This window comes from Eleutherodactylus coqui, chromosome 13 (genome assembly GCF_035609145.1).
Source record: "Eleutherodactylus coqui strain aEleCoq1 chromosome 13, aEleCoq1.hap1, whole genome shotgun sequence".
Classification (NCBI taxonomy): Eukaryota; Metazoa; Chordata; class Amphibia; order Anura; family Eleutherodactylidae; genus Eleutherodactylus; species Eleutherodactylus coqui.
This window is the reverse complement of record NC_089849.1, coordinates 83,608,688-83,622,638: the sequence shown is the minus strand read 5'-3', so window position 1 is coordinate 83,622,638 and position 13,951 is coordinate 83,608,688.

Sequence of the window (13,951 nt, the reverse complement as noted above, 5' to 3'; positions counted from 1 at the left end):
TGACATCACACAATGCAGCTGTTAGGGATCAGAAGAGCCCGAGTAGCCAATCATATTCTGTATAGTTAAAATGATCTCTAAATTCCACCCCAGCCCACCAAACCTTGTACAATGGGCAACAATCTCATTATTTGTATAGACTTTAATTGTGTGATCATGTCTAGTAATTATAACACTGATAGATCCACGACCACTAATATATGGTGATAATACAGAAGCCACATAGGGCAGGACAGGGGATTGTATAGGCATTAGAGGGGGGTAATCTATATATATAAAGGCGAAAGCCCTCACAGACTGATTCACTCACTGACTGAGGCTGTCTGCGTGCAAACAGATTTGAATAGCGGAAACTATTATCGGCACCCGCACAGACGATCCGTTGTAATATTCACTCATTAGAAGGTATTGAGTTCTGCAGCTTCAAACAGACGGGATGATGGGAATTGCAATTTTTCGAGCAAAAAAAAAAAATCGCAGCAGGCTCTATTTTAGCGCAGATTCTGGGCAGACAGACTCCATTAATCTCTATGGGAGTGTTCAAATCACTCAATGTAATTGCGGATGGGCGCGGATTTGTAGGCAGATAGTTCACAGGTTGCTTGGAGACCACATAACAATGAATAAAAGCAAGCAGGTATGCAGGGAAAGACAGTGCAGGACAGATTTCTGCAGAGCTGCAGACGCATGAGGGAAAACATTGCAAATGTGAAGGAAACCATTGGAAATCATTGATTTCATAATTCTGTGTTTTCACTCACTCTCTCATTGCATGAAAAATCGCGTGCTTATATCGCCAGTGGGAAGGAGCCCTTTGGGTGGTTTCACATGGGGCGAGAAAATCACACGATTTTTGCACAACACAAGAGTGAGTAAAAATGCTGAATTAGGAAATCAATCTTTTTTAATGGTTTCCTTTACATTTGCAATGTTTTCACTCATACAATGTGGTGAGAACAAAAATCGCAGCATGTCCTATCTTTCTAGTTTGGCATTCTTTTCTATTTCCCATGTTTTTCAATGGAGCCTCCTTTTTATCGCATCACAAAGAACGAACTTGCGATCTTCACGCGATGCGATGAGTTTTTTACATTAGAAAGTCCTTTTGATTTTCCTGCTAAAAAATCACGGCAAAATTGAGCAAAAAAAAAAACGTGTGAAAGAATTACAAGTGACAGCGATGTGTTTGTTAGAAGAAGCAGCGCTGACGCTCAAAAAACGCAGGAAAAAAGTTGCAATTTTGGCACAATATTTTCACAGCAAAATCGCGATTGCCCAAGTAGAACTAGACGAAATCTACCAAGTGTGAATGTGGCCTAATAGAATCTGAATCAACCATAGTCAGTAATATAGTGAGGGATGTTATAATTAGGCAATAGGGGATATACAAATAAGCAATCTGGTACAATCCTGCATTCTAGACATGTTGTATTAGTAAATACTGTGTATGCAACAAAGTAACAAAATAATAACATCAACTAGATACAATTATAATCTGCACCTGGAACTGAACCCTGACAGCAGGCATCATAGGCTCCACTGTCCGCAGCTGGTAAATGAGTATCACACTCCGTACTTATCACATGTAACTACTGGATGTTGGTCAGAAGAAAGACAAAACCCTCCACTGAACCAAACCCAGACCCCAAGTATGGTGGACAGCCCACCGACCAGACTCCAAGTATGGTGGATAGCCCACCGACCAGACCCCAAGAATGGTGGACAGCCCACCGACCAGACCCCAAGTATGGTGGACAGCCCACAGACCAGACCCCAAGTATGGTGGACAGCCCAGAGACCAGACTCCAAGTATGGTGGACAGCCCACCGACCAGACCCCAAGTATGGTGGACAACCCACCGACCAGACCCCAAGTATGGTGGACACCCCACTGACCACTGTACCACCAGCAACATGGTGAAAAACAGTAGAATCCATGTCTAATATCTAATAGATATCAATACTAATAATCGTATAAATATTATCCCATTCTTCTCTGAGAGCGCGCTCACAGCCTTCTGTAAAGAGGTAAACTTGCTGTGCGCTGACTATGACGGGGAACCGCAGGAACGTGCAAGCAGGTGAGAAAGAAAAGAGGCTCACCGGACTCCATATCATCTAAACTAAAGGCACCAGAACTTAGATGATGCTTATAGTGGATATCACGTTCCATACAAGCATTATGGCGGGCTGGATGATATGCTAACACTTGCCACATTTATATAACAACGTGTACCCGCACCCCATAATGTCACATTGTACATTTACAACACAGATGGATTTACTGGAAAAGGAGGGAATGGAAAGAAGTGATCACAACTGAAGAAGAGGACACAAGATGGAAGATAGTGAAAGACAATACAGGAGCTTCACATATAGCGGACTTACCTCCAACACCAACTGCAACGCTCTATGGAATGTTGGCGCTGCAGCTCCTTATATAACCTGTGTGATGTCATAATGGACATAATGAAAGGAGGAGGGGCCAACAGCCACAACATTCCGTGACATCACACGCTGCAGCTGTTAGGGACCAGTAGAGCCTGAGCAGCCAATCATATTCTGTATAATCAAAGTGGTCTCTAAATCCCCCCCCCCTCAGCCCCCCAAACCTTGCACAATGGGCAACAATGTCATTATTTGAATAGACTGTAACTGTGTGGCTATGTCTAGCAATTATAACACTGAGAGATCCATGACCATCACTCATATATGGCGATAATACAGAAACCACATAGGGCGCGGGGGGGGGGGGGGGCTTTATGTGCATTAGAGGGAGTAATCTATATATATATATATATATATATATACATATGTGAAAGCCCTCACAGACTGACTCACTGACATACTGACTCGCAACTAATCGTCTAACTTCCCGGTGTTGTACAAACACTAAATTTGCACAGCCATTCTTTACGTCCTAAATAGGAAAAGTAAGGGGGGGTTGCAACTTCAATATTTAATTCTAAGCATGAAAACCCGTGTGAAAATCCACAATACATGAGATAGTTCTTTAGTCAGAAAGCATAAAGCCTTGGGAAATGATTTGTATACTGAGGAAAGTCTACCTCCCCTCTATGTGTATATAATAAGAACCAGGGGTGTAACTATAAGGGATGCAGGGGATGTGGTTGCACCCGGGCCCAAGAGCTTTAGGGGGCCCATAAGGCCTCTCTTCCCCATATAGGGAGCCCAGTACTATGAATAAACCATTGTATTTGGGGGCCCTATTACAGATTTTGCATTGGGGCCCAGAACCTTCAAGTTACACCTCTGCTGAGAACAATCTAACCGACTGCTGTGTGCATATACTGAAAGGTTGTAAAGTACATAAGGAAGCGGCCATGGACTGCAGGGATGGAGAATGTCTTTAAGGCTAAAGGCTGATTTAGACGGGACAAGTGTCGGACAAACAATGCCCGACACTCGTCCCCGCACATATGGGAGCTAATATCGTTAGGACTCAGCGGGGTGGCAGCAGGAGATTTCTCTCCTCTCGTTGCCCTGCCCCTCTCCTAATCACCCACATGACTCCACCCCAACGCCCAATGCCACCAATGCCTTATTACTTGTAAAGCCCCTTTAGGAACTCTGACTTATAGAGGAGGTCTCCGAGGAAGTCCCTCTGTGATGTCCATATAACCTAATAAGGCACATGAATAAAGATGGTCTTAAACTCCAGATTCAATAGGTTGTGGAGGCTGCGGAGGGCGACCCCAGTGGTTCTCTCTCTGTACTGCAGTTGGCGCTGGTGTTCTCTTCTCTTCAAGCTGTACTGATTCTCTGACGTGTGGCGCTGATCATAGGAGCCAAATCATGGATAAAATCTGGGGGGGACAAACACAAACAACGTTACCATACATGCTATCAGGCTTGAAAGTAGAAAACCCCAAGGTGGTCTCAGACCTCAGGTCACTCCTCGAAATAAATACAGATGCCATTCCAGACTCCAGTGGGCTCCTTTAATAAATGACCCCTTCCAACCTACATCATAGGCCTTTCGCTAGCCCCTATTATTATCACCTGTTAGTGGAAATGCGCTGCAATAAAAATACAGAACAAGCTATACTCCCCTCACTCGCATCGCTCCTTCCCTCCCAGCTTTTGCAGTCCATGCTACTGTTTCCCAGTTTACTTTCAGGTAGGCCAATCATGTGACAAAAACCTGATTGCTATGACCAGTTTCCATCCTCTATAATCCTGAGGCTAGGTACTGGCTGTAGCAATCACTTTACCTGGATGTAGCAGAGACCAGGTGTGCGGACTGCAGAGGCCAACAGCAAGAGGATCGATGCAGGCAAGGATAGCTGCTTTATTAATTGTAATAGCTATAAAGGGCATTACTGATAAATGGGGCCATGAGGGGCAATAGGGCATTATGATTTAAAAGGGCATTACTACTAAACAGGGCCATGAGGGGCAATATTATTAAATGGGGCCATGAGGGGCAATATTATTAAATGGGACCATTAGAGGATTTATCACTTAATGGGGGTCATAAGGGGCATTAACCCCTTCATGACATGGCCTATTTTGGGCTTAAGGCCGCAAGGATTTTTGACGGATTTTCTTCTCCATTTATCAAAAGCCATAATTTTTTATTTTTCCGTTGTCGCGGCCGTATAAGGGCTTGTTTTTTGCGTGGCGAACTGTAGTTTTTATCGGCGTCATTTTTGGGTGCATTGACTATATTGTAAAACTTTTATTTTTTTTTTATGATAGCAGGGAGAGAAAACGCATCAATTCTGCCATAGATTAATTTTTTTTTTTTACAGCGTCAATCATGTAGCATAAATGACACAATCCATTATTTCTGCGGGTCAGTACAGTTACAATGATACCAAAATTCTTACATTTTTTTTAGGTTTTTCCACTTTTCTGCAATAAAAACCCTTTTTTTGGAAATCTTTTTTTTTTCTAAATTGCTGCATTCAAAGTCCTGTAATTTTTTTATTTTTTGATGTACGGAGCTCTATGAGGGCTTATTTTTTGCGAGACGAGCTGTAGTTTTTATTGATACCATTTTAGGGTACATATGGCTTTTTTAAACACTTTTATTACCTTTTTAGTGAGGCAAAATGCTAAAAATTAGCATTTTGCCTCAGTTTTTTAGCGTTTTTTTAAACGCTTTTTCCCGTGTACAGTCAAAAGCATGTGCAACTTATTGTACGCGTCGTTACGGACGCGACAGTACCAAATATGTTGGGTTTAAATTTTTTTGCACTTTTTTTATGCTAATGTGAGAAAAAGCATTAAAAAATGGTTTTTTAAACTTTTTTTTACATTTTTTAATCTTTTTGTTTTACAACATTTGTGTCCCTCTGAGGGAACTTTCACCACATCCCTGATGATCGCTGTGATAAGGCATGGCAGGGCTACTTCCCGCTCACTATTTGCACGGTGTAGATATTTACAAGAAGGGGTAACAGGATAAAAGCCTTAGCTGCGGCATCAGCTCTCCAGTTTCTGTCAGCTTCTTCTATCTGTTCCTCTATATGGGCTTGCACCTTAAGAACTGCAAACTGTCTTAGTAAAGCCCTAAAACGTTGAGTCACTAGTTACAAGAGGATCTGGATAACTTGGGGGTTTGGGCAGAAAAGTGGCAAATGAGGTTTAACACTGATAAATGCAAAGCTATGCACATGGACAAAGGAAATATATGTCACCAGTACACACTAGATGGGAAACCACTGGGAAACACGGACATGGGAAAGGACTTGGGGATTTTACTGTAAGCCTAACTGGAGCAACCAGTATCAGGCAGCTGCTGCCAAGGCAAATAGGATAATGGGGTTCATCAAAAGAGGTCTAACACATGATGAGAACATTGTTCTTCCTCTTTACAAGTCACTGGTCAGACCCCACATGGAATATTGTGGACAGTTTTAGGCACCGGTACTCAAGGAGGACATATTAAAGCTTCAGTGGGTACAATGGCGGGCAACTAAAGTAATTAATGTAATGGGTGGACTACAATACCCAGAGAGGTTATCAAAATTGGGGTTTAGAAAAAAGGCCGGGGGGCGATTTAAAAACTATGTATAAATATGTCAGGGACAGAAATACGATGGTGTAATGTTTATGTGAAAATCACTAAACAGATTAAACAAAAATATATCAGGAGACAATACAGAGATCTCTCCCATCACCTGCTTATACCCAGGACTGTGACTGTAACAATTAGGAGCCCTCTATGCCTGGAGGAAAGAAGGTTTCTACACCGACATAGAAGGGGGTTCTTTACGGTAAGAGCAGTGAGACTATGGAACTCTCTGCCTGAGGACATGGTAATGACAATTTCGATAGAGGAAGAGGAGTTCATGCGGGGCCCAGATGTCTTTCTTGAGTGATACAATATTACATGTTACAATCATTAATAACTTCAAGGGTCGGTGATCTGGGGATTATTCTGATTGACAAAATGGAGTCAGGAAGGAATGTTTTGCCATAAAAAAGGGAAAATTGGCTTCTATCTCATTGGGTTTCTTTTGCCTTTATCTGGATCAACATTGGAGGGTAACAGGCTGAACTGGATGGACAGATGTCCTTTTCCAGCCTTACTTCCTATGTTATAATGTAATTCTGTATGTCTGATGGACCTATTATAGTTTCTGCTATTCCGTATTATGTGACGGCTATCTTTATAAACATTCGCAGTTGAGTTTTCTGCCAGGATACACACTTAAGTGAGTGCTTTGAGCTCAGCTTCCCCATGGTGACATGCTCATCAATACTTAACCCCTTAAGGACCAAGAGCGGTAAATATACGGCGCTCAGTCCTTGTCTTTAACCCCGGCCAATAGAAAAAGTACGATGCAGGATTAAAGCTCCTGCTACTGCAATCAAGCAGGAGCAGCTCGGGTCCTCAGCTGTTAGTCATCCGCTTCCGCCTTCTCCTTTACAGGCTACATGGTGCTAAATGAGCAATCTGTAGTGAAGAGAGAAAGTGGAAATATTACTTCCGCTATTCGGCATGGGAATCATGTGAATGCCGGGTGCCCCCTAGCGGAATAGAGCTGCAGGGTCCCAGCAGACCAAGAGCAGCTCTGACGGTGACTACTGTCACTACGGGGGGATGTTTTACCCTGTAACTGGGGCTCCTATGAAAAAGTGTGAAATAAAAAAAAAGACAATTTGAATGACCCCAGAGGACTTATATGATGACATAGGGGATATAGATGTAAAAAAAAAGTTTTAAAAAGTTTTAAAAAATTATAGAATAAATATAAATAAAAAAGAAAATGAGCCACCGCCAACACCAACCAAAACCGTTGCCATGCACCCTGTAATCCAATACTATATAAATTATTTAGCAAAACATTCAACACTAAATGAGGAACCCATTCCCCTACTTTATTTTATTGTAAATATACTATATCAAAGCAAAGAGGTAAATGCGCTCTAAAGCGGCTTCAACGCTGCATTTGCCCCCCCCCCCCCCCCCCCCACTCTGACATCGCGGCCGGGTTCAGGGAATACAGAGGACCAGGGGGAGAGATACTCCCATCCACTGGCCGCACACTTCCCAAGGACTGCATGGCTCACACAGCAGTGTTAATCATGCAGCATAAATGAGACATTCCATTTTTTCTGCGGACCGGTACGGTTACAATGATACCAAAATTCTTAAATTTTTTTTAGGTTTTTCCACTTTTCTGCAATAAAAACCCTTTTTTTGGAAATCCTTTTTTTTTTCTAAATCGCTGCATTCAAAGTCCTGTAACTTTTTTATTTTTTGATGTACGGAGCTCTGTGAGGGCTTATTTTTTGTGAGAAAAGCTGTAGTTTTTTTTGCGTTTTTTTCCGTGCACAGTCAAAAGCATGTGCATCTTATTGTACACGTCGTTATGGACGCGACAATACCAAATATGAGGGGGTTTATTTTTTTTTTACCTTTTTTTATGCTAATCTGAGAAAAAGCATAAAAAAATTTTTTTTTTTACTCTTTTTTTTTTATCATTTTTTTTAATCTTTGTTTTTTTTTTACAACATTTGTGTCCCCCTGGGGAACTTTGACCACTGCCCTGATGATCGCTGTCATAAGGCATGGCAGGGCTACTGCTCTGCCATGCTTTATCGTTTATACAGCGATCTCAGGCTCTGGTAACACAGGACGCCAGAGCCGGCCGAAGACACAGAGGGAGTGCGCTCCCTCTGTGAACTCTTTCCCTGCCGCGATCTCCGATGCCCCCCCGCTGTTGCAGCTGGAAGTTGGCTGTGACTGACAGCCGGCTATTGCTGCGGGATAGCGCGGGATCATATGTGATCCCGCGCTATCCCCAGGACGTAAGTTTACGCCCTGTTGCGGAAATGGGTTAAAGGTAGATCACAATACATTATTAAAGAGAGAAGCATTTTGGATGCTGAAATTGGGTACGAGACATCTCAATGGTCTCAATTGCAGATCAGACCTGTTATGCATATATTAAATAATGGATCAATAAAGAGTGTTTTTTTTTTTGGGGGGGGGGGTAATTTTTTTTCCTGCTATTATAGTATTTGGTCAATTATAAGATATGTGTAAATAAAACTTTGTTATTTAGGTTTATATTTCATTAGTTATCAGCGGATGTATATGGTATATTGCTTCTTATAATATATTGCATATGTCATCTCAGGTAGATTTTCTCATTAAATTTCATTAGGGATATTTGATATTTTATATCTTGTATATAAAATGTTTCGTTTATTGCCAATATAGAAACATGTAAATCGGGAAAGAAGTGAGAGAAAAGAAGAAATGAAATAAGGAAGGAGGACAAGAAAGAGTTAAACTAATAATCTGAACACAACTAACATCATGATATAATGTTATAGTATATATATTGATGAATATATATTGATTATTACTAGAGATGAGCGAGCACCAAAATGCTCGGGTCTTCGTTGCTCTAGTCGAAATTTTCGCGATGCTCGAGGGTTTGTTTCGCGTAACGAACCCGATTGAAGTCAATGGGCGACCCGAGCATTTTTGTATATCACCGATGCTCGCTAAGGTTTTCATTTGTGCAAATCTGGAAAACCCAAGAAAGTGATGGGAACGACACAGAAATGGATAGGGCAGGCGAGGGGCAACATGCTGGGCTGCATTTCAGGTTCCCAGGTCCCACTATTAAGCCACAATAGCGGCAAGAGTGGGCCCCCCCCCTAACAATTTTTACTTCGGACAAACCCTCATTAGCAAGGCACACCTTAGCTAAGCACCACACTACCTCCAACAAAGGACAATCATTGCCTGCGGGACACTCCGCTGCCTCTTCTCCTGGGTTACATGCTGCCCCCCCCCCGCGCACGACCCTGCAGCCTTCAGCTGCCCTCATGCCACACCACCCTCATGTCTATTTATAAGTGCGTCTGCGATGAGGAGGAACCGCAGGCACACACTGCAGAGGGTTGGCACGGCTAGGCAGCGACCCTCTTTAAAAGGACCAGGGCGATAGCCCACAATGCTGTACAGAAGCAATAAGAAATTGACGTTCGATCTTCATTCCAATAAAGTGCCAACCTCCATCAGGATCTGCAAACGTGGGCATGAGTTACATAGCTATGGGGAATCCATGTGCCCACACAGTATTCATTCTGTCTAGGTGTCAGATAGCTCAATCGACACCGCAAGGGGAAAGCCATCCGCACTCTGCCCCCTACCCAAGTCAGTCCGTGTCTTTGTGCCAGACAGGTCAAACACCGCGATGGGAAGTCTGTGTGCACCAACAGCATAGGTGGGTCCAATGCAACCCAATACATGAACAATAAAGTAATCAGAGTGGCCAAACATGGCAGACTTACACTGCGCTGATAACATAGGCCTTGGGCCACTGCTTCAGCAATCGTAGGCATGAAGCGGACTTCAATGCTAGTACACCTGTGAAGGTCTCGTTAAATCACTTACGTTTTCTTTCACTGCTCCAAAGACTGGATTAGCCAGAAAAAAGTTCCACAGGCCCAACCTAGCGCCGTTGCAGTTCCCCCGGGACATAGGCCTTGGGCCACAGCTTCAGCAATCATAGGCAGGAAGCGGACTTCAATGCTAGTACACCTGTGAAGGTCTCGCGTATTCTCCTGTTGCTGACCCAGAATTCCTTACTTTCCTCTGTGTTTGTTTGTCTCTGTATCTGTTTGTAATTCTGACCCCTTGCCCTGCTTCCCTAGAGAGTATAGGGACCGTCGCCCTGTTGTCTCCCTGGGGCCTAGCCCAAGGGGGCAAGTAGGTAGGGACAGGGGTTGTGGGCAGCTGTTAGGGACTACCAGTACCCAGACCCCAGCTCCCTGACAAAACCATCCCATTGCTGTTTATCACTTGCTGAAACTTTTATTGAAAGCTACCTTCAACTACTTCAGTGACCTTCCAGCAAGGCAATAGTTAGATTATAGATGCCACTCTTTTCCAGACAGAATCTGGATTCCACCAAATCTACAAGAGGAAGGCAGACTACATCTTTGCATACTTCATTGCTGCAAATCAAAAAGGATTCCTGAATATTTTTATATCTTCTTATAGTGCCAACATATTCCACAGCGCTAAAACACGAACAGGCAGCATCAATGGTGCAAATTCATCCCAAAGGACGTAACTTTGTTCCTCAGCAGTCTTTATCAAGCTGACAATATACTTACGGTACACGTATTATATACAAACACACAGCTAATCAAAAACCACAACCAAATTAAAACCTCCTCCCATATAGGTGAAAATCATACCTGTCGATCAGACAGGTGACCGAGGGGCACAGGGCAGCCATCAGATCCTGCTCCACTCCATTTGGTGCAATTGCGGCGTCTCCAGTACTGAAACACGCATGTGCTGGATTCCTGCCAACCTCGGGAGAGTTATCCAAGTGACTGGTGCCAGCTAACATCATAGCTACGTCCGATGTGATCTACTGCGCATGTGTGGGATTCCACATATTCCCTGTTGATGTTTTTTTTACCCAGAGGAGAATCATAAAACAAGTTACTAAACCACCGGGCATGCGCGAGACTACACACCTCTAGCGTGATTACGCCATAGTGTATGTAATGGACTAGATGTATTAACCCCTATGGAATCTAATGTCACAAAGGTAACAGTGTGTATCGGTGTCACTACTACTAGTACCCCAGAATGGACGTCTCACTGCAAAAACAGAACAAGTATAATGGAGCAAAATATCTATATAAAAGCTCATCCACTAGAGTACTTGACCAAGTATAACCCTATCAAGGTAAATACTACATATATGAAACAGAAAAGGGGTCATCCTGTACCACCCACTTTATATCAATATCACAGCAACCACATTGTGTAGGGAAAGATAGAACACAGCTGTTTGAGATATGTCCATCATGTAAAATATTATGAAACATGAGAAGAGGGTCATGGTACCAGAAGGGTATATTCCCAGAATATGTATCTCATCCAATAGCAAGCGGGGGGGGGGGGAATAAAAGATTTTCTTTAAGTACAAATAAAGACATTATCTCAACTGTTAGACCAAACCTCTGTTATTTTTATTACGTCTGGGATGCCCTCCACATACCAACTAAAGGATGTCAAAACACCACAATAATTATACTAAGACGGACAAGGGATACCATCTAATTACAGGATGGTCCAATTACAGGATGGTCCCCCTTTTCTGTTTTATAAACAGTGGTACCTTGGTTTACGGGCGCCTCAGCCTGCGAGCTTCTTGACTTGCGGGCAGGCTCTCTCCTGAATTTCTGCTCTGATTTAAGAGCAAACAATCGGGTTACAAGCCTGCAGCTGCGGCATTCCTGCCGGTATTCACTAATGTGGTGAGTGGCCGATGGCAGCATGTGCCAGCAGGGAGGGCTCTGAATGCCGCCTTAGGCACACATGCCATTGGTTTGTCACTACTGGACTAGATGTATTAACCTCTATGGAATCTAATGTCACAAAGGTAACAGTGTGTATCGGTGTCACTACTACTAGTACCCCAGAATGTACGTCTCACTGCAAAAACAGAGTACTAGAGTACTTGACCAAATATAACCCTATCAAGGTAAATACTTCATACAGTGGTGCCTTGAGTTAAGAGTTTAATTCGTTCAGTGATGAAGTTCTTAACCCAAAACACTCGTAAGCTAAATCAATTTTCCCCATTGAAATGAACTGAAATGCCATTAATGTGTTCCAGTTCATTTCAATGGGGAAAATTTTACACTACATGTAAAAAAACATCAATACCTACCGCCGGTGTTCCGATCCTCACATGGGTCTCTGTCGCTGCTGCAGCCTGCCTGTCGCTGCTGCAGCCCATGCTATGTTATGAAAACAGCTCCTGGAGGCCCTTTTATTAGCAAATGAAGATGATTAAGTGATAAGGGACATTAATGTCAAAAAGATCAAGGTAAATAGTCAGAATATATTTAACTAAAGTACATTTTCCACTTCATACTGGGTTTACATCTCTGTCCAATGGTAATGTGCCTGTCAGATCCTCAAACCAAAGGATTATTGTGTGTTCCTTTTGTAGGACAGTGACCCCCTAATTCCTAAGCATAATCTATTGACGATAATGAACAAAACACAAATAAAAGAAAGGGGAAAGAGATAAAACAGCACAGAGGGCGTGAGGATCTCCCGAACCTTCGGTGTGCCGCAGCTCAAAATCCCACAGTGTGGAGTGTCATAGAGAATGGCAGATTATGATAAGTGCCGCCACCCGAGGCTCCAGGGGAACCCATGGCCAGTCAGACCTCCCCTATTGTAGTCCATGTAGAGCCGCTCCTGGAACTCCGACCGCTAGTAGAGAAAGGGCTTTTATGGGTACTCATGGCTATGCACAGTTTGTCCTCCCCATGCATTCTATGTACACCGCTGCTTCTACTCTCATCCTGGTGATTTCATACATCTACATCATGCTGGGTGTTTCGACCAATAGATCTGCAGGCAGGCTGGGACAGTTGTCTGTAAAATGCGCCTGTAATACACTCATTTGAAACTGGCCACATATTTATGCATGTAGTGGCCCGGAGTTAGAGTGTCTCTCTGATGTTTGTCTTCGTGTTGTGGATTGTAGTATGTAACTGTATTGGTGTTTGTGCTTTGTGTTCACTCATCCTATCCCAGTTATGTGTTCTGTCTTCCTCACCCGCTGAATGCGTGATGTGTGTGATGAGTCAGAAAAAGGAGGGAGAAGAAAAAGATATTGGTTGTCGTCGGGAAGAGAGAGAAGAGGTGTAATGCGAGAGAGCAGCAATGAAGTTTGCTCAAGCAAGAGTGTAGATTTGATCGGAGAAGGAGACCGTGTGAGGAGGAGACAGGAGATCTGAAGCTTACCCGTGCCGAGTCCCTGGCTTACTCCTGCAGCAATAGGATGTCTTTCGTCTGGGAAGTGTGAGGTGCGAGGGTGGTGGCGAGTGCATGGTTCCACCATTCATCTACCACAGTAAGAAGTGCAACTGAGAAACTGAGTAGCCAGAAGGGTGAATGTGATTGTAACGGAGAAAAGTGAAGTGTATGCGGTATGTGCCCAACAAGTAACGGGAACACCCCAGTAATTGTCCGTCAGATAACGTAGACTGCGGATATTCAGAGTGGAGAGGGATGTCTGGATACAAACTTGTTGAGGGAAGAATCTGCACAGGAGTGTTTGCATTGTAAAACCTAATACTGTTAAATGCTGTTTGTTGGAAACGTTTGCCTTGACCGTACAAGTTAAAAAAAACTGTGTGCCTCCAGTTTAAAAACTCTCTCTTTGACTGTGGACTTTATTATTCATCTTCCATCACTGCGATCGGGCACTGGCGTTACGAGGAGAAAACAGGTAATCAAGTTATTCAGCACACAAATTCGCTATTCCTGTGTGCGGCTGGGCCGACTGCACCTTGGATTTTTGGAAAAGATGGTAGCGCCACCCATGGCATATCATAAGATTTATCCCCACCCATTTTTCCAGGTTGAAGGACTGACCCTGCCCACTATACTCTGTGTGGGTGTAAGTATGCCC